Source organism: Salvelinus sp. IW2-2015, linkage group LG4q.1:29 (genome assembly GCF_002910315.2).
Source record: "Salvelinus sp. IW2-2015 linkage group LG4q.1:29, ASM291031v2, whole genome shotgun sequence".
In the NCBI taxonomy this organism is placed as follows: Eukaryota; Metazoa; Chordata; class Actinopteri; order Salmoniformes; family Salmonidae; genus Salvelinus; species Salvelinus sp. IW2-2015.
In genome coordinates, this window is record NC_036842.1 from 13,322,766 (window position 1) to 13,342,811 (window position 20,046).

Genomic DNA, 20,046 nt, shown 5'->3' on the forward strand with positions numbered 1-20,046 from the left:
CAAGAAACTATATTTAAAAAAAAAGAAATGCCAAATGTGCCCGTAGTTGAAAAATCACCCAGATCTGTACGAAAGTAAATCCAACCTAATCCCTAATTAAGATTTGATTTTAAGGCCTCAAATGTGAAGACTGTGCAAGGGGTGTGCAGACTTTCACTAGGCACTGTAAAACACAAATGGAGCAAACACTCACAGCCACTGGCCCCTGTAGACTGGAGATTGTACCACTGCTTTCTGTATACTGTTCTGCAACCCTGTCCTCTCAGTTCTATATTGCCTGGCAATCTCACCATATATTTTACTCCCACACCAAGAGACCATTTACAAAAGGCTCATTAAATATTGAATGTTTCAAACAATCCCACTAGCCTCATTCCCTATGGACAGGTGTCAGCAAATTCCCAGAAGGCATCTACTTTACCATATTGCTTTGACTATCTTTTAATGAATTTTGAGTATCACGTCTGATATTTGCCAGTCTATATGACACTTTGTTGCTACTCAAGCTCAGCGTGACATGGCAGGTTGGAATTAACCTGTTACCGGAGCAATTTCTCCTAACCCACTGTACTAATTAACCCTTCTGATTGTTATGCTTTGACAAGTGATGCTAACTGACAAGTAGTAGCCTGTCTGGATATTAAAGAGTATGTCTTCAGCTCAACTCTACATCTGCTGAACATAATCATGCCCATTTATGTTGTGGTGTGGGTATTGGAACATGGCCGTAGAGTTTGTGTGGGGTCGGTTGTATACATGATCCTCCTTCATTTGAAAGCACACAAAAATAATGTATAACTTTATTTGGGGTAAAAGTATTGATATGATTATTTCATCGGGGAAAATGAGCCCAGAATAGAAAGCACATCTTTTTCAACCATTTTATGTAATTGTGTTGGATTGGAGACCTCATATATATGTGCGCACACACATGAGATCTAGTGTGTATGTTAGTGTTCTTTTGCAGTGCGTACAGTATGCATGAGGTGTGTTGGCTGCTCAAACAGTAGGTCAGACTGCCAGAGCCATGTGAGGGTCTCCCGTTGGGGAGAGGGAAGCACCAATCACACATCAGCTCACGTATCATAGCCAGCAGGCAGGGTCGCTTCACACATGTGACTCTCCAGCAAAACACAGCACGTGTAAAAAATGAGGGACCTGAGCAAAACATACTACAAAAGCACTGCAGCATATTTACGTGCTGTCAGCTGACCTCAAGTGCTGCCATACTGAGTGGTGCATGCCATACTGAGTGGTGCATGCCATACTGAGTGGTGCATGCCATACTGAGTGGTGCATGCCATACTGAGTGGTGCATGCCATACTGAGTGGTGCATGCCATACTGAGTGGTGCATGCCATACTGAGTGGTGCATGCCATACTGAGTGGCTGTAGATACATTTATGGTTTCAATATACCAGATCCCCATATTGCTTCAGTTTCTCCCAACTACTAAATACAGTAGCTATATTTCAGTACAAATAAATAAAGTCAGGCTTTAGTGAAGACAGTAGGTCTCTCCCTTTCATTTTCTCTATCTGTCTTCGTGATTGCTTGTGTAAGTATCTCTTTAGTTTTGCAAACTGTTTAGCAAACTGTGGATATAGTGTTTTTAAAGCAACAATTAAAAGAATCACATTAAAAACAAACCATGTTTCAGCTGCAGCATCACTTCTGCCTGTGTGTTACTGTTCCAGCTACCTTCCTGGGAAACATTACCTTGGATGAGGAGGACCTGCGTATGTTTAAGGTGGACCGCATTCTGGATGTCATAGGACCATCCAGACCTTCAACAATACAGATGCAGGTCCAGTGTGGGAGCTGCGCTGGACCTGGAGGATCCAAGACTGGGGTCCATTTAGGGTGTTTTCACATGACTGCCATCTCCTTTGCAAATTCATGCGTGAATTTGAGATGCAAGGTTACATTAAAATGTATTGAATGACCTCAAACCTGCATGGGCCACATATCTGTTTGCATGTGTCTTTTCCAGTGAATGGTTTGTGAGAGCAGTAAGAATGACACTTCTCCAGACAGTCAGGCCCAGGGCTCCCTACTGATTTTCATTACAGCAGAACATTGCCAGTTGCTTCAGAGCTGTGACCCTCTTAAGTTGTCCTTGACACAAAAAAAGATGGTACTGCACTTCAGGCAGGAACGCTTCACTGTCATTTTAGCATTTTGTCTTTGGCTCCTGTGGTTTCAAACCTAATGATTCTCTCCATGAGCAGCAGCTCTACATGCCTCTCCATTGCTCTTAAAATTTTTCACAATATCTGCTATTCAGACAGGGTTCATGCTGCACATTGCAGGACCAAGTGATCTTTATTCTCTCATATTCTTTGTATAAGATTTTGATAAAGACTGGGAACAAATGGGCTCGGAGTCTGTCTGGTCGAGCAGTAACGCTCTTGTCCTCGGAACCACATACGGAAGCCGGATCGATCCCTGCATCCACCCTATGCATTTCTTATCCTTCTGTCTCTGTTTCTCTTCTGTCATTTCACAAATAAATACAAATATGAAAGGAGTTTGAAATTCTTTAATTCTTCTTTAAAAAATATAGTAAGAAAAGACTGGGAACAAAGCTGTGAGGTAGTTATTGTATAAAGGGATTTGATTGTGAACAGTGTACTGTAAGTGTGTGTTTGCCTGGATGTGTCTGTGTTATTGTCAGAATTCATGGCAAAAAATGAAACCGGGAACATTGCCTCAGAGCAAAGTCTTTCTTCATTTTCTAAATCTGGGCTTTCATGTGTGACTGACCACAGAGCTAGAGCTGTGTTGTATTTCTCCAGTTACAGAGTTTGACCATGCTGGGTTATTGAAGTGTGTGCAGTAAACGGTCAATTCCATTATCATTCTGTCAATTCAGGGGACAAATTAAAGTAAACTTATAAACAACAACAACAAAAAATGAGTAGAATTTAGTGACAATGGGTAGTTTTTCAATTCATTTGATATCAATAATGTAATAAGTTATTCTGTGTGCTGAATTGACTGAAATAAATGTGAATCAACCACAATCCTACAAGTGGGAAAAACCCCACTGTCTCCTAAGTGCATATCCCCCTGAAAGATCGTGTCTCCCTCTACAGGTGTTGCTCCTATGTGGGCTGGAGGGGAGGGGGTCCCCAGGCCATCTCAATAAGAAAGAACTGTGACAAGTTTGGGATCGTTTTGCATGAGCTGGGCCATGTGATCGGCTTCTGGCACCAGCATACGTGTCCCGACCGTGATGAACATTAGTATTATGTCAGTATTATCAGAGACAACATCCATCCAGGTAAGTCTGTTATTGTTAAACATACTTCTTGTGACTGTTTTGCGCATTTTTCACTTTTGCCTAAATAAAGTGTGCGCCTGTTCACAAATCTCTGCTCTCCTGCACCTGACTTCGCTACCAGTACGCACACATTCTGACATATTTCTCTTAAATTCTGTGCACAAATTTGTTTACATCCCTGTTGGTGTGCATTCCTCCTTTGCCAAGATAATCCATCGACCTGACAGGTGTGGTATATCAAGAAGCTGATTAAACAGCATGATCATTACACAGGTGCACCTTCTGCTGTGGACAATAAAAGGCCACTCTAAAATGTGCAGTTTTGTCACACAACACAATGCCACAGATGTCTCAAGTTTTGAAGGAGCGTGTAATTGACTTGAATGTTCATTGCTCTACCATAAGCTGCCTCCAACGTCATTTTAGAGAATTTGTAAGTACGTCCAACCAGCCTCACAACTGCAGACCACGTGTAACCACGACACCCCAGGACCTCCACATCCGGCTTCTTCACCTACGGATCGTCTGAGACCAGCCACCTGGACAGCTGATAAAACTGATTTGCATTTCTGTCTGTAATAAAGCCCTTTTGTGGGAAAAAACTCAAGTCTGATTGGCTGGGCCTGGCTCCCTAGTGGGTGGGCCTGGCTTCCTAGTGGGTGCCCTCCCAGGCCACCCATGGCTGCCTGCGCCCCTGCCCTGTCATGTGAAATCCATAGATTAGGACCTATTGAATTTATTTCAATGGACTGATATCCTTATATGAACTGTAACTCAGTAAAATCGTTGAAATTGTTGCATGTTGCGCTTATATTTTTATTCAGTGTACATTTGATTTAGTCTAACCTTCAGTTGAGTATTATTCACTCAAGTACTTTGTTTTTCACCTGACATGTTCTAGTCAGGTTGCGTGTGCATGATAACATTAAATCTTCTACATAGTATACATATTAGAATAACAATGTCATTGTCAGGAACTGGTTATCATCCAACAAAACAAACACTTTGCACCTAGATCTGACTTCAAAGAACCCTGGGATGCCATGAGGATTGGGTCCTGATTGTGATTAGAATGACTTCACAGAAGACCGATGCCTTTTCATTTCTGTCTCGTGCATGTTGTTACCCTGTTGGTGTTAAGATTGTTTACCTCCACCAACACTTTGCAGGCCAGGGTCATGGTGGCAGGCCAGGGTAAATATAGGGCTGTCAGTTGGGTCTTTGTTTGGGACAATCTATGCTTTCAGGTCTGGGCTCCACTGAGCCCGTTGGCACAGCATAAAGCCCTCGTTCAGACTGCTCCATTTTCACATGGCTGCCATTCAAGGGTGCATCACCATGGGAACTGGGTGACAACTGGCTGCTGGGGGGACAGAAAGGGAGGTCGATAAAGGAGAAAAGTGTCAAACCGGAACCCCATGTGAACATTTCTTATTATGTCCTGCTCCTCAGCAGTGCCAAGTCATGACTGCTTTTCCAGTGCTGGAACTGTTGTTGATGATGGTGATCTCTAGGATGAATGGTTGAGTTTTGACAGTACAAAAAAGGCTTAAAAGTCAGCTGAATACAAATGAAACATTTTGTTTTGCAAAGAGAGAATAGGGAGAGGTCTCTCTTAAAGCTGGATCCGTACTGGTGAAACTGCCACGTCCATTTGCCATGTTACAACAACAAAGAAGTTACTTCGAACAACATACACTTCATACACAACATACACTTCACATACACTTTTTCCCCCTCATTTTTGCATGTGTGATAGAACAGCAGACTACTATCATTTGCTTTTTTTTACCACGATGCTGGATGCTACTCTACCTTTCAGCAACAAAACAAACACCAGGATAAATGCACTGGGGTCGAAGAGTGGCGCTGTTTCCCTTTATGTGGATTTCAACTTCAGAGGCATCTTCTTAGACACCATTCTGCCTGTTATGATGTCAATGGAGTCAGGCCACCCATTGGGCAGAGGACAAGGCTGAGCAAAGGGGACATCGCACAAGCTCGCAAACTCTACAAGTGTACAAGACATATCCAACTTCACAGACCCCCTGACTCATGTAGGCTTTTCACCACTTGAAATGTCAGAGAGAACATGAGAATAAACCCTGCACAAGATCTGACTACTACCACCCCCGCCCATTCAAAGGAGATTGATTGATTCTTTAGTTTCCAAAAATTGGAATTCAGTTTATTGTTGTAATCTGGAGAACTCAAGCCCCAGGAACGGGCCACAGTTGTTACAATTCAACAACCAATCAATCAGCAACGATCAAGTGCTTGGTATTGTGCCTCCTTTATAAGGCTAAGGGAAATCTTAGTTGAGACAGCTGAAATGAAAACTTGTATTTTGTATCCCAGCAACGTCTCTCTATGGTAGCTTACTGTATCCATTTCTGTGGTATGTTTAGAGTGTGTTTCTTTTTCACTGTGTGCTGTGTTGTGTTTTGTGGGCAGGGTGTGGGGACCGCCTACAGGACAGTAGTGGAAACTTCTCCTCTCCTGGTTATCCCAATGGATATGCAGCCTACGTCCACTGTAACTGGAGGATCTCTGTCACACCTGAAGAGAAAGTAGGTTGAAAACAGCCAAGGGCTAGCCGTCAAACTCAGTTCACATCTATGCAGTGAGTTTCTCAGTGAGTTCAGTCAGTTCACATGACAACAAACATACCGTATCCTATAACCAAAGGAGATGATAGTTCTAGTTGAATTTAATTGAAGTGCATTGGCTTCAGTCTTCCCTGTTTAGAATTGTTCAGAAATAGCCTCTTAATAGCCTCAGGAGTCTGTGGCTCTGGAGTTGAATCCCTGCCTTGCAGCCAATGGGTTGTAGGTTTAAATCACCAGTTTTGTGTGTATTTCTTGGGAGCAGCAGGTATCCTAGCGGTTAAGAGCATTGGGCCAGTAACCGAAAGGTCGCTTGTTTGATTCCCGACTAGCCGAATTGGTGAGAAATCTGTCAATGTGCCCTTTAGCAAGGCACTTAACCCTAATTGCTCCTGTAAGTCGCTCTGGATAAGAGCATCCTGACTGGTTGCATCACTACCTGGTACGGCAATTGCTCGGCCTCTGAACGCAAGGCACTATAGAGGGTAGTGCGTACGGCCCAGTACATCACTGGGTCTAAGCTGCCTGCCATCCAGGACCTCTACACCAGGCGGTGTCTGAGGAAGGCCCTAAAAATTGTCACAGACCCCAGCCACCCCAGTTATAGACTGTTCTCTCTACTACCGCATGGCAAGCGGTATCGGAGTGCCAAGTCTAGGACAAAAAGGCTTCTCAACAGTTTTTACCCCCAAGCCATAAGACTCCTGAACAGGTAATCAAATGGCTACCCGGACTATTTGCATTGTGTGCCCTCCCCCAACCCCTCTTTTTACACTGCTGCTACTCTCTGTTTATTATATATGCATTGTCACTTTAACTATACATTCATGTACATACTACCTCAATTGGGCCGACCAACCAGTGCTCCCGCACATTGGCTAATGGGCTATCTGCATTGCGTCCCGCCACCCACCACCCGCCAATCCCTCTTTTACCTACTGCTACTCTCTGATTCATCAATATGCATAGTCACTTTAACCATATCTACATGTTCATACCTCAATCAGCCTGACTAACCGGTGTCTGTATGTAGCCTTGCTACTTTTATCAGCCTCGCTACTGTATATAGCCTGTCTTTTTACTGTTGTTTTATTTCTTTACTTACTATTGTTCACTTAATACCTTTTTGCACTATTGGTTAGAGCCTGTAAGTAAGCATTCACTGTAAGGTCTACACCTGTTATATTCGACGCACATGACAAATAAACTTTGATTTGATTTGAGTGTCTGCTAAAATGACTCCAAATGTAGTGTGCTGCCCTTAACAAACTTGACTCCTTCCTTTCTTTCCTCTCTCTCTCTCTCACTGTCTGCTGTCTGTCTGTCTGTCTGTCTGTCTGTCTGTCTGTCTGTCTGTCTGTCTGTCTGTCTGTCTGTCTGTCTGTCTGTCTGTCTGTCTGTCTGTGTGCCGGTCTGTCTGTCTGCCTGTTGGCCTGTCTGTCTGTGCGCCTGTCTGTGTGCCTGTCTGTCTGCCTGTCTCTCACAGATCATTTTGAACCTTACCTCCATGGACCTCTACAGGACTCACTTGTACGACCATGTGGAGGACGGAGATGGGTTCTGGAGAAAAACCCCTCTGAAAGGTCTTTACATGGACGAAGATTTAGAGTGGAACCCATCCACAGGGAACTCTTCAGAGAGGCCTGCTGTCTACATCTGCCAATAAGTCATTCAGAAAACATCTGTGCCTAATTTAATGTTTACCTGAGATGGGGAATGGGGAACCAGTTAGTTATCTCATACAATGTTTGTACGCCAGTCACTCCCTACTTTTCTCATTGGGGGAAGGAGTATGGCAGTGTCTGGAACCATTTTATGTCCCCTCTGAGGTTGCCCTTATCTTGACCTAGTATATGACCTAAGAGGCGCACTGTCTTTTCTGAGCTTATCCAGGAGGGGGTGTATTTTAGATGGGAGTATCTAGAATTGACAATTGATATATGCCATTGGATGAGGTAATGTTTTGGTACCAAGCATGAGATTGAAACCTCGTTTTAGGAGACCAAACTGAACGATAATTTATAGCTAAGGATATCTAGCTATGGGATACTCCTCTTTCAAGTAAAAGGTTCTTTGTAAGTTGAGAGGGGTGTATTTTGGCTATAAATGATACTAAGAATTGTTTTGTAGAGACTCTCAGAGAATTCATTTATAGACACTGAATTGATCTGAGAGTCAAAAAGGGCTATGGTGAAGCTCATATATTATTAAAGATGGACTTTATAATATAACTCTGACTTGTGTGTGGTTGGCTCTCTCATCATTGAGTAATACAGGAAATTACCACGACACTAGTTATGCTGCTGATGCTACAAAACAACTGCCTCACCTCCAAGGTCCGCTGTTTCAACTTCATGTAGGGGACACACGTTGGGATCTTTATCTAACTTCTACATAATATCAACAGTGAAGATGCGACTCCGGGATGCTGGCCTTCTAGCCAGAGTTGCAAAGAAAAAGCCATATCTCAGACTGGCCAATAAAAATAAAAGATTAAGATGGACAAAAGAACACAGACACTGGACAGAGGAACTCTGCCTAGAAGGCCAGCCTCCCAGAGTCGCCTCTTCGCTGTTGACGTTTAGACTGGTGTTTTGCGGGTACTATTTAATGAAACTGCCGGTTGAGGACTTGTGAGGCATCTGTTTCTCAAACTAGACACTCTAATGTACTTGTCCTCTTGCTCAGTTGTGCACCGGGACCTCCCACTTCTCTTTCTATTCTGGTTAGAGCCAGTTTGCTCTGTTCTGTGAAGGGAGTAGTACACAGCATTGCACCAGATCTTCAGTTTCTTGGCAATTTCTCGCATGGAATAGCCTTCATTTCTCAGAACAAGAATAGACTGATGAGTTCTTTGTTTCTGGCCAATTTTAGCCTGTAATCGAACCCACCGATGCTGATGCTCCAGATACTCAACTAGTCTAAAGAAGGCTAGTTTTATTGCTTCTTTAATCAGAACAACAGTTTTCAGCTGTGCTAACATCATTGCAAAAGGGTTTTCTAATGATAAATTAGCCCTTTAAAATGATAAACTTAGATTAGCTAACACAACGTGCCATTGGAACACAGGAGTGATGGTTGCTGATAATTGGCCTCTGTACGCCTATGTAGATTTTCCATAAAAAAGCAGCCGTTTCCAGCTACAATAGTCATTTACAACATTAACAATGTCTACACTGCATTTCTGGTCAATTTGATGTTATTTTAATGGACAATTTTTTTTGCTTTTCTTTCAAAACAAGGACATTTCGAGGTGACCTCAAACTTTTGAATGGTAGTGTATATACTAGACCAGGCCTGGGCAAATGCCGTATGCGGCCCGCGGAATCATGCTCAGATCACGTAAAGAATTTGTGATAGTAAAGTTTTGAAAAACATATTTGTTATTCAAATTAAAAGCCCAATGAATACTCGTCTATGTGTAATGATTTAACTCCCACAGCTTGTGGGACATTTTTTTTCAAGGAACGTATAAATAACTGCGCGAGGACAGACTGACAGGCTGACACACACGTCACAGTTACAAATAGTAGCTAGCTAGAAATTGTGCCAAAATTAGTTTTTCAAAGATTTAAAAGAAAAGGAAAGTAGACAATGAATATTTGGTGTTCAATAGTGGACATCAAAATATTTCTTTATTGAGGTATCAGGGAAAGCTGTGTGCTTAGTGTGCAAAGAGAGCATCGCTGTCTTGAAAGACTACAACTTGTCCCGACACTTCCAGATGAAGCATGCAGAGAAATATAGGAATATGTCTTCTGAGCAGAGGGCAAGTGCATCGAAATAATTGCTTTCTCAGTTGCAAAAGCAGCAAGAACTTTTCACAAAACTGCATTCAGCAAACGACGAAATTGCGAGAGCTAGCTATGTACTGTCCCACAAAATTGCTAAACATAGCAAGCCATTCGCTGAGGGCGAATTCATTTAAGAATGTTTAATTGACTCTGCAGCAATACTTTGCCCCGACAAGAAAGAGCTGTTTGAAAATGTTTCCATGTCAAGACAAACAGTGACACGGCGTGTTGAGGACATTGCAGAGAATATAGAACAACAGTTGAAATACAAGGTAAAGGATTTCACCTTTTTCTCCTTGGCCCTGGATGAGAGCAGTGATGCACATGACACGGTGCAGTTGTTGATATTCTTACGAGGCATGACCCCAGACTTTGAAATTACAGAGGAGCTTGCTTCAGTGCAGTCAATGAAGAGTGCCCAAACTTGACAGGAAAAAACATTGGCCTTTTGAAAAGGATACAAGATCATGTAGCTGAGCTGAATCCAGATCAGAATAGGTTTTTTTCCTGCATTGCATTATTCATCAGGAGGTGCTCTGTAAATGTGTTCTGAAAATGAGTCATGTTGTGGATACAGTCTCAAGTGGTCAACTTCATAAGAGCAAAATCTTTAAACCACAGGCAGTTTGTCTCACTGTTGGAGACAGTCAGGTCATGCAGATCTCCCCTACCACACAAACGTGAGATGGCTGTGTTTGGGAAAGGTGCTTGAAAGGGTGTGGGACATGAAGTCAGAGAGTGCTGAGTTTTTGCAAATGAAAGGAAAATATATGGATTTCCCTCAACTGCAAGACAAAGAATGGTTGGCTGATTTTGCCTTCACCATGGACATCATGGCCCTCATGAATGAACTGAATTCCAAATCAAATCAAATCAAATCAAATCAAATTTTATTAGTCACATACACATGGTTAGCAGATGTTAATGCGAGTGTAGCGAAATGCTTGTGCTTCTAGTTCCGACAATGCAGTAATAACCAACAGTAATCTAACCTAACAATTCCACACTACTACCTTACACACACACACAAGTGTAAAGGGATAAAGAATATGTACATAAAGATATATGAATGAGTGGTGGTACAGAACGGCATGGCAGATTGCAGTAGATGGTATAGAGTACTGGTATATACGTATGAGATGAGTACTGTAGGGTATGTAAACATAAAGTGGCATAGTTTAAAGTGGCTAGTGGTACATGTATTGCATAAAGATGGCAAGATGCAGTAAGGATGATATAGAGTACAGTATATATACATAAGAGATGGGTAATGTAGGGTATGTAAACATTGTATAAGTGGCATTGCTTAAAGTGGCTAGTGGTACATTTTTAACATAATTTCAATCAATTCCCATTTTAAAGTGGCTGGAGTTGAGTCAGTATGTTGGCAGCGGCCGCCTAAATGTTAGTGGTGGCTGTTAACAGTCTGAATGGCCTTGAGATAGAAAGCTGTTTTTCAGTCTCTCGGTCCCTGCTTTGATGCACCTGTACTGACCTCGCCTCTGGATGATAGCGGGGTGAACAGGCAGTGGCTTTGGGTGGTTGTTGTCCTTGATGATCTTTATGGCCTTCCTGTGACATCGGGTGGTGTAGGTGGTCCTGGAGGGCAGGTAGTTTGCCCCTGGTGATGGCGTTCTGCAGACCTCACTACCTCTGAGAGCCTTACGGTTGTGGGCGGAGCAGTTGCCGTACCAGGCGGTGATACAGCCTGACAGGATGCTCTCGATGTGCATCTGTAGAAGTTTGTGAGTGCTTTTGGTGACAAGCCGAATTTTCTTCAGCCTCCTGAGGTTGAAGAGGCGCTGCTGCGCCTTCTTCAACAACGCTGTCTGTGTGGGTGGACCAATTCAGTTTGTCCGGTGATGTGCTACAACCGAGGAACTTAAAACTTTCCACCTTCTCCACTACTGCCCGTCGATGGGATAGGGGGGTGCTCCTCTGCTGTTTCCTGAAGTCACAATCATCTCCTTTGTTTTGTTGACGTTGAGTATGAGGTTATTTTCTGACACCACACTCCGAGGGCCCTCACCTCTCCCTGTAGGCCGTCTCGTCGTTGTTGGTGATCAAGCCTACCACTGTAGTGTCATCCGCAAACTTGATGATTGAGTTGGAGGCGTGCATGGCCACGCAGTCGTGGGTGAACAGGGAGTACAGGAGAGGGCTCAGAAACGCACCCTTGTGGGCCCCATGTTGAGGATCAGCGGGTGGAGATGTTGTTACCTACCCTCACCACCTGGGGGCGGCCCGTCAGGAAGTCCAGGACCAAGTTTGCACAGGGCGGGGTCGAGACCCAGGGTCTCGAGCTTGATGACGAGTTTGGAGGGTACTATGGTGTTAAATGCTGAGCTGTAATCGATGAACAGCATTCTCACATGGGTATTCCTCTTCCAAACTACAAGGAAAGGGCCTTTTTGCACATCAGATGTACAGCCTTGTCAAAGCGTTCAAGGGAAAATTACTCCTCCTGACTTGCCAAGTAGAAGCCAACAATCTCACCCACCTTCCCACACTACTAGTCTGTTCCCTATCAGATGACCAGCGGGAGAAGTATACATCGCTGCTGCGTGCTTTGAATGGTGAGTTTCCTCGTCGTTTTGAGGATTTCAAAGTGTTGGAAAATGACATGCTGTTGGTTTCCTCTCCTTTCACCTTCAATGTATATAACGCTCCCACTGACCTGCAACTTGTGCTTATTGATGTACAGTCTGATGCAGTGATTGGAGAACTATTCAAAACAATGTCACTGACGAGGTTCTATGCATCTCTCGATGAACAAAATTTCCAAAGATTAGGAGTCATGCTCAAAAGATGTTTGTACATGTTTGGGTCAACCTGTGTATGTGAACAGACATGTTCAGTGATGAAATATACCAAGTCAAGGCACAGATGATCTCTTACTCGCCTCTCAGCAATCCTGCGAATAGCGACGTCAGAAACTATACCTGACTTCACTGCTCTAGTCAATGCCCATCAGAGACTTCACTCCTCACACTGATTGAATAGTTTAAATGTAATGTTGATCTCTCTCTCTTGTGTTTTTGTGCATACCCGTTAACAAGAGTTCTGTCCATGTTGCTGAATGCACAGTGTACTTTTCCCTGGTGCTACTCACTGCTACTCACGGTTTATTATCTATGCATATTAACTTTACAAATTACGTCGACTAAACTGTACCCACGCACATTGACTCCGCATTGGTACCGGTACCCCCTGTATATAGTCTCGTTATTATGTAATTTTCTTGTGTTGCTTTTTTATTATTATAATTTAGGATTTTTTAAACTTTAGTTTATATTAGTAAATCTTTTCTTAACTCTATTTATTGAACTGCATTGTTGGTTAAGGGCTTGTAAGTAAGCATTTCACGATAAGGTGTACACCTCTTGTATTCGGCGCATGTGACAAATACAATACAATTTGATTTGTGATGGAGACTTCTATGTCAGTTTGAAATAATCATATTTATAACCGACATAGCAGAGTAGATGCGAATTTGTAGGACAGTTGAGCATCCTGTGTCAACATGCTCCAATGTGCCTTGCCTGTCTCTACCACAGATTGAGAGGCATGACCGCTGTGCCTATGACTACCTGGAGGTGAGAAACGGGAAGTCAGAGAGCATTCCACTGCTGCGCCGAATCTGTGGCTAAGACAAACCAGATGACATCACGACCAGCTCTGGATGAAGTTTGTGTCTGATGGGTCAGTGAACAAGGCTGGATTTGCTGCAAACTACTTCAAAGATCGGAGATCAAGAATAATGTCCATCTGTGACTAGTGTTAGTGATGATGATGAGATGCCACAGGATTGGGTAATTTTGCACAAAAATCCTTTACAACATTTACTATAACATTTACTATTAATTTGTCATAATATATTAATTCACATTAACATCTGTGGAACCATCTTCTAACATGGCTGACTTATGGAATAAAAGAGTTACGTTACGTCTTCCTCCGCATATCAGTTCATTTGATATACTTAGTATTTGTGGGCTTTAGATGGAAGGCAGGATGTCCACCTGTGTGTACACAATAAAAGTTTGAATAGTTTTACTTTGGCCATTTGCATTATGATGTTGTGGTTAGTGTACGCTGCTTCAATGGGAGGGAAGTCTGAGGGTTTCTTAGAAATGTTTTACTCCATTTTCTCTTTTTCCTTCATGGGATTTCACTACGGCCTTTCTGGGTGAAAGAGATGGAGTATATTATGAACTCTTTATTTCTGTCGACTGTAAATACTATGTGAAGGAAGTGAAAGTATTAATACAATGTGCAGCAGAAGTGATGGCTTCCTCTGGTTCCTTTCTTCTTAATGGCATATCATCACAGCTTCCGTGGGTGGTAGAGCTGAGCAGCGCTGTGTGAATACCCTGGGCAGCTACCGATGTGTCTCTGGCCCTGTCTTTGAGCTCGCCTCAGACAGGCACAGCTGTGAGGGTGAGTGCAAGGGGTGCTTACTTATCCATCTCCTAAAAACACCGCCAATGTAGTATGAATCCCACAACTTCACCATCACTGGACGGTCTCAAGGTGTTAAACAACTCAAGCCACAGTCTAACATCACCAAATAACCATCTGAGCAATTGTCATAATGAAATAATGAGCTTCTCAGGAGATAAGTATCCCAATAGTGACATCATTGTAGTTAAAAAAAACACTAATCAGTCCCTGTCTTCTAACTAAATGTTGATATTCTTTATCACTTGGACATCAATTGGACACATACTTATTTATAAACTCAGTGTCTGCCACCTCAACAATCATCCTTTATTCGAGGAAAGAGTGTGTTTTTATGAGTCATACCACTTCATCACAGTTGTATTATCAACGAGGCACTAAATGGATTTTGAAAAAGCTAGGATACATGCAAAGAGCCTTTTCACATATTCCAGAGCAACAAGACCTTATTCAAAGTAAATTATGAAAAGTATTCCATCAAGCTTTGATTGGCATCTGAGGATACATTCGTTTTTTATTTTTTTAACTTAATTTTGCATCAAAAGGACATGATTGCACTTTGTGTAGTATACATTTTCCCCTGCTAGCGCTAAAGTTATTTTTCTTTCCTAATGCCACTCGAAATATGGTATTCAAAATTACTCTACTTAATGATAATGGATGCTTATTTCATTTTGTAGAGCTGTAGTCTACACCCTAGTGCATATTGAATAACTGAACAACATACAGTTCCAGTCAAAAGTTTTAGAACACCTACTCATTCAAGGGTTTTTCTTTATTTTTAAAATGTTCTACATTGTAGAATAATAGTGAAGACATCAAAACTATGAAATAACACAATTGTAATCATTTAACCAAAAAAGTGTTAAACAAATCAAAATACATTTTATATTTGAGATTCTTCAAAGTAGCCACCATTTGCCTTGATGACAGCTTTGCACACTCTTGGCATTCTCTCAACCGGCTTCATGATGTAGTCACCTGGAATGCATTTCCATTAACAGGTGTGCCTTGTTAAAAGTTCATTTGTGGAATTTCTTTCCTTCTTAATGTGGTTGAGCCAATCAGTTGTGTTGTGTCAAGGTAGAGGTGGTATACAGAAGATTGCCCTATTTGGTAAAAGACCAAGTCCATATTATGGCCAAGAACAGCTCAAATAAGTAAAGAGAAATGACAGTCCATCATTACTTTTAAGACATGAAGGTCAGTCACTACTAAAGGACACCAATAATAAGAAGACTTGCTTGGGCCAAGAAACACGAGCTATGGACATTAAACCGGTGGAGATCTGTCCTTTGGTTTGACGTGTCCAAATTTGAGATTTTTGGTTCCAACCACCTTGTCTTTGTGAGACGCAGAGTAGGTGAACGGATGATCTCCACATGTCTGGTTCCCACTGTGAAGTATGGAGGAGGAGGAGGTGTGATGGTGTGGGGGTGCTTTGCTGGTGACACTGTCTGTGATTTATTTAGGATTCAATGCACACTTAACCAGCATGGCTACCACAGCATTCTTCAGAGATACGCCATCCTATCTGGTTTGCGCTTAGTGGAACTATCATTTGATTTTCAACGGGACAATGACCCAACACACCACTAGGTTGTGTAAGGGCTATTTGACCAACAAGGAGAGTGATGGAGTGCTGCATCAGATGACCTGGCCTCCACAATCACCCGACCTCAACCCAATTGAGATGGTTTGGGATGAGTTGGACCGCAGAGTGAAGGAAAAGCAGCCAACAAGTGCTCAGCATATGTGAGAACTCCTTCAAGACTGTTGGAAAAGCATTCCAGGTGAAGTTGGTTGAGAGAACGTCTAGAGTGTGCAAAGATGTTATCAAGGCAAAGGGTGGCTACTTTGAAGAATCAAAAATCAAAAATGTGTTTAACACTATTTTGCTTACTACCTGATTCCATGTGTTATTTCATAGTTTTGATGTCTTCACTATTATTCTACAACGTAGAAAGAAAAAAAAAACTTGAATGAATAAGTGTGTCCAAATTTTTGACTGGTACTGTAGGTGGGACCTGACGTTCTCATTAGCCTCACTTACTGTAGCAGTTTGCAACCTAGTGAGCTCTCTCAGAGTAGTAAAGAATATCAACATTTAGTTAGAAGACAATGATTGATGACAGCTTTTTAAATACAATGGTCTCAATATTGGGATACTTATTTCCTGAGAAGCTCATTATTCAATTAAAAACCTTGAGACTGTCCTGTGAGTGGGATGGTGAAGTTGTGTGATTCATACTACATTGATGGTGTTTTAGGAGAACTAGGGTCAGAGGCACATTGGTAGCTGCCCAGGGTATTCACACAGCGCTGCTCACAGCGCCCAATATCAGGCTTGATATTGAAAGGCCGTATCACCCAGAAAGGCTGTATCCATCCATCCAGGAATTACATAAAGCCCTTGACATCCTATTTTACATGGCTCATGAAATCAAAGAGCTGGGGATATGATCTGTCTTGGATCTCTTGGATTACTGAGCTGTTCGGCGATGTTTCTTTTCCAGCCGGCTGTGATCATGTGGTAAGCAGTGTGTCAGGCATCTCCACCAGCCCCAACTGGCCTGAAAAGTACCCCAGCAAGAAGGCCTGTACCTGGGCCCTCTCTACCACCCCAGGCCACATCATCAAACTTCTATGTTTACTGCTAGTGTCATGACAAGATTGGCATTGTTTTAATAGCACCTGTTATGTCATGCTTGTAATTTACATTGTAACAGTACGTAGACATTATCAGAATAAGGTTCATGTAGATTCTTACCACCTACCTCGCTGAATCTTCATACAATTTTCAGGTTTTCAAAGAGATCGACATGGAGGCTCATTCGGAGTGTGCCTACGACCACCTGGAGATCTACAATGGGCTGGGCCCCCAGTCTAGGATGCTTCCGTGGCACCAAGAAACCCTCGCCAGTCATCTCCAGCGGCAACAAGATGTTCCTGAGCTTCTTCTCTGACAACTTAGTCCAGAAGAGAGGCTTTGAGACAGTGCAGGTGACACGTACACTGGCATTTGGATTTTGTGACACCAGAAAGGAAAGGACTGAAATGGATCATTCTTATTTGTGCACAGGGAGATGTGCGAACTTCTATCATGGTTTTTTAATCAATTATTCAACCTTTTTCAGTTAGGTCTGGTCAATCCACTGCCATAGCCTATTTAAAATATTGATAATTAGAATAAATAATCCATCAATCTCAGCCGACCAGTTAAGAGGTATTCATTGATCTTAGCAAGGCCTTTGATCCAGTTGGGCTCATTTTGTCTCTCAAATCAATCAAAAAGGCTTGCGTTATCCCAAAGACAACTCCAATTACAGGAGGTTGAAAAGGATGGGCCACAAGGATTTGATCCGGGGACCATTGTTAACCTCCTTCATCGTTAATGACAGCTTTGTGTCCACTGATGCAAATTTCTTCTTGTATGCTGATGGCAATATTTCTGGTTTTAGTTTTGTTTGTAATTATATTATCACTAAAGTACAGTACATTATGTTAGTAATGCGTGAACAACATATGTGGTTTTGTCAGGACCCCTGAATAATGAGAGGATTCATCTCAAGGAATTAATCCTGCATAAATTGAGGGTTACAATGGCCATGTTGCCATCTGGGTCTGTGATTAGTGGTCTCTTTCAACTCACGCGTATAAAGTTACACAATACCACAGGGAATGTAGTGGAATTTTTTTTGGGGGAAATAACTGGCTCTCAGAGAATTATGTGTTGCTAAATTGCACATTCCATATCTGAATGAGTTCCTTCTCTGAGCCTCGGTCTCTCATTTTGTGGCTGTGCGTTCTCAGAGTGTGGAGGAAGCATTAAAGCTGAGGTCAAGACCAAACTCCCACGCCCAGTTTGGGGATAACAACTACCCAGGGGTGTCTTACTGCCAATGGGTGGTCTCTGCTGAGAAGGGCTACAGAGTAGAGCTCATCTTCCAAACCTTTGAGATTGAGGAAAAGGCAGACTGCAGCTACGACTACGTGGAGCTATTTGATGGTGCTGATATCAAGGCCCCAAGGCTTAGCTGTTACTGTGGATCTGGGGTAAGGACGACCAAAGGTTTCAGTACACCTACTAGACTGTAACAGCTACTGTACACATTATTACTGTATGTAGCGTTTCACAAAATGCCAGGGGTGTTTGCATACTTTTAAAATTTAGAAGTGTAAGATTATTTCTCTCTCTCCTCTCTCTCTCTGACTCTCTCTCCTCTCTCTCTCTGACTCTCTCTCTCCTCTCTCTCTCTCCTTTCTCTCTCGGACTCTCTCTTTCTCCTCTCTCTCTCTCTGGACTCTCTCTTTCTCCTCTCCCTCTCTCCTCTCTCTCCTCTCTCTCTCTCTGACTCTCTCCTCTCTCTCTGACTCTCTCTTTCTCCTCTCTCTCTCCTCTCTCTCTTCTCTCTCTGACTCTCTCTTCTCTCTCTCTCTCTGACTCTCTCTTTCTCCTCTCTCTCTGACTCTCTCTCTCCTCTCTCTCTCCTCTCTCTCTCTGACTCTCTCTTTCTCGCTCACTTTCTTTCATCCCCCTGAGGACATCCTACTCTGCTGGGGATGCCATTGTTATGTAGTTCTGATGTCACCAGCAATAAGAAGGGCTTCCAGGTACGGGACACCAGCGCAAGGTTCAAAGACCCTTTGCTCATGAACCCCTCTTCCCCAGACTTAAGAGGAGAATGTGCACCCCAATGCTTTGATATTCCCAGTTCCCTAAGAGCAGAAGGGGCTTGGATAGCTGTCCCCCCACACTCCACCCACCGCCCAAAGCCACCCCCCTTACCCTCCAATCACAACTGTAAGGAGTGAAGCCATGCAGCAATAGACAGTGTTTTCAAGTTTGTATCATTTAGATTAGGGAGGGTGAATGAGAGGGTGGATATGTGGGGGAGACTTTCATTTAATTCCCCCCAAAGATTTTCATTTTCTCAACTAAAAAGATCCCACAGGCCTGTAAGGAACAGTGGTGTGGTGGTATTACTATACAGGATACACAATGGTCAGGGTACATATCTGTCTCAGTTGGTAGAGCATGGCAATGTTAAACACCAAGGTTGTGGGTTCCACTCCCACAGGGGACCAGTATGGGTCAAAAAATGGATCCACTCAATACTGTAAGTCGCTCTGGATAAGGGTGTCTGCTAAATGACTTAAATGTAACATGTTATAGGGACTAATCCCTAGTTCCCCGGCCACCTCCTAACTTGAAGCTCAGCTGAGCCTGATCTTCTTGGGAAGCTAGCCTTCCAACGTGGCTTTGATAAAAGCTTGATTCCTAAATATGACAATTTACTCTTGACTTTAATTCTTGCCACTGAAACTACTGTATATCATTACGGGTGCACATGAATGATAAGGAAAGACAGAGAGAACCAGGCAAATGTGTTTTGAGCACACAGTTGTAATTTGTATGGTCCTCCAATGCAGAACAGGGATGATCCCCCCCCCCCCCTAATGTTAGCCGGACAAGAAAAACAAACATCTGTTGTCATTCCTTTCAAGGGCTAAGTTAATAAATATAGTGTAAGGTGGTGGTGGTCTGTTCTTTTCCATTTGTTTCGATGATTTGGCCCAAATATATACTTCACAGAAGGACCAACATATTCAGAAGTCCCATGCTGTCCTCAATAAGTGTTCCTAATGTTTGTTTCACTGTTCAGTTTTTAACCCAGTGTTCTCTCTCTCTCTCTCTCTCTCTCTCTCTCTCTCTCTCTCTCTCTCTCTCTCTCTCTCTCTCTCTGTCTCTGTCTCTGTCTCTCTCTCTCTCTCTTTCTCTCTTTCTCTTTCTCTCTCTCTCTCTCTCTCGATCTTTATTAATCCATTAAATCCATGAAACAATTACTGATTTATGTTTTTGCATCAGCCTGCATGGTGGAATGACAAACCTTTCCTT

At 42.7% G+C, this 20,046-nt stretch overlaps 1 pseudogene; it reads left to right on the forward strand.

Annotated features, from left to right (window-relative positions):
- The first annotated feature begins 1,651 nt into the window (after nucleotides 1-1,651).
- Nucleotides 1,652-18,962, forward strand: LOC111960825 (bone morphogenetic protein 1-like; annotated as a pseudogene).
- Nucleotides 18,963-20,046: the final 1,084 nt, after the last annotated feature.